The following is a 1,880-nucleotide window of genomic DNA, read 5'->3' as shown; positions in this document are numbered from 1 at the left end:
TGTATATGTGTTTGTGTGGACGTATATGTATATACATGTGTATGTGGGAGGGTTGGGCCATTCTTTCGTCTGTTTCCTTGCGCTACCTCGCTAACGCTGGAGACAGCGACAAAGTATAATGAATAATGTTTGTGTGTGTGTCTGTGTTTATGTGTGTGTGTGTGTGTGTGTGTGTGTGTAACAACACAGTGTAATAAGGAATTTCTTGCTTCCTTACCTAGATGTCTGCATACAGTAAGGTACAAAATAATACAGCATTTGCGTAGAAAACCTTTATCTTCAGCGAACAGTCTTATAGAGGAATGTAAAAGCCTATACTCCCTGGGGGGGAGTGGGGGGGGGGGGTGTGGTGTTACAGTCTCACGACCCTCGTGTTATGTAACGCGAGATGAAGTAACGCTGGTGACAAGTGAGGGAAGATAACAACACTAACGCTTATGTGATGCGTTGACACTGGCCGGTACAGAGATTCTGGCCTTAGTGATATATATATATATATATATATATATATATATATATATATATATATATATATATATATATATATTGGCATCACACACGGCAGCGCCTGGACACACAACTCCCATGTTCTGTTCGGTCATGAACTGGTGGTAGACATGAATTGGCGAAGACAACATCCTAAATTGATGAAGACAATAACAAATTGACGAAGACAGTGGCATGAATTAGCGAAGATAATAGCCTGAATTGGCGAAGACAATAGCACAATAGCCTGAATTGGCGAAGACAGCAGCATGAATTGGCGAAGACAGTAGCATGAAATGGCGAAGACAACAGATGAATTGGCGAAGACAGCAGTCTGAAATGTTGGCAGACACAAATTGGTGGAAGACAGCAGCATGATGTGTATCATATGCTAGACATATGGCAGACAGCTGAGCACTGATGTGTTCCTCATTCATGTGTCATGAGAACGCGTCCTTACCAAGTACTGAAAGTGTATAATGATAATAATGATGATAATAATGCCCGAGTGATCCTAACTACCCAGCTCGGCTCCCTGGCTGCCACGAGACATGTCGACCTGAGGAGGAAAACAATGCTATAATGATGATGAAGGTCGACCTGAGCTGCGTACTTCCAGATCTGAAATCGACCAGATACACGCGATCTTCATCTGAAGTGACTGATGGCTTCATGATGATGGTATAAGTACAGAGAACATAAGAAACTTCTTAACCGTGAGCAATGTGGCGAGCGAGACCGTGGTACATACTCTTGTGTTTACATCAGAGTGAGGGGGAAGAGGGACGAAGGAGATTACTGTCTTACTATTGTAGGTTTAAAAAGGAAAATAAACACTTGTCCAGGTTGGGTGATTGAGGAGTAGTGGCTACCAGAAGTAGCCAGTCGCACCTTTGAACAGGATTTTGAATACGAAGATGAAGATGATGATGAAGATGATGCAGGACATGAGCGAGATCCCCATATGTCTGGCGTTCCAGTCCTCCTTCTCCACCATAATCTGCTGGTGGCGGGAGGAGACCTGGGTTGGCTCCTCCTCCTCCTCTTCCTCCCCGTCGCCTGCGTTGGTTGTGGGCCGCTCCATCAACTCGATGGTGTAGATCTGCGGGGAGAAGGTCGGGACGTGGTGTGGAGGGTCCTCCTCCTCTGTCGTGGGGCTCTTGTGTGGGTGGAGGTGTGGGTGGAGGGCCGTGCTACAGTTGAAGCAAGGGAGACCCGAGTACCCACACCCAGGTAAGCAGTCCGCCCCGGTAGGAGGGATGTGACCCGCTGGGACCCCCCCACACTCCGGGGGCTGCCACTGGGTCTGCCAGTTCTGGTGACACTCACAGAAACACCCCAGACTGTGGCCGCCCTTCGTGGTGTCTGGGGTGTCGTGTCTCGTCTCCTGACCA

At 47.5% G+C, this 1,880-nt stretch overlaps 1 long non-coding RNA gene across 1 annotated transcript; it reads right to left on the bottom strand.

Annotated features, from left to right (window-relative positions):
- Positions 1-257: 257 nt before the first annotated feature.
- LOC139748350 (uncharacterized) lies at positions 258-1,357 on the bottom strand. Its single transcript, XR_011712642.1, has 2 exons — positions 734-1,357; positions 258-703 (listed from the first exon to the last, which is right to left on the bottom strand). It is a non-coding gene; the product is annotated as an uncharacterized lncRNA (long non-coding RNA).
- Positions 1,358-1,880: the final 523 nt, after the last annotated feature.

The sequence above is a fragment of the Panulirus ornatus genome, chromosome 73 (genome assembly GCF_036320965.1).
Source record: "Panulirus ornatus isolate Po-2019 chromosome 73, ASM3632096v1, whole genome shotgun sequence".
Taxonomy (NCBI): Eukaryota; Metazoa; Arthropoda; class Malacostraca; order Decapoda; family Palinuridae; genus Panulirus; species Panulirus ornatus.
This window is presented reverse-complemented; position numbering and strand designations above follow the sequence as displayed.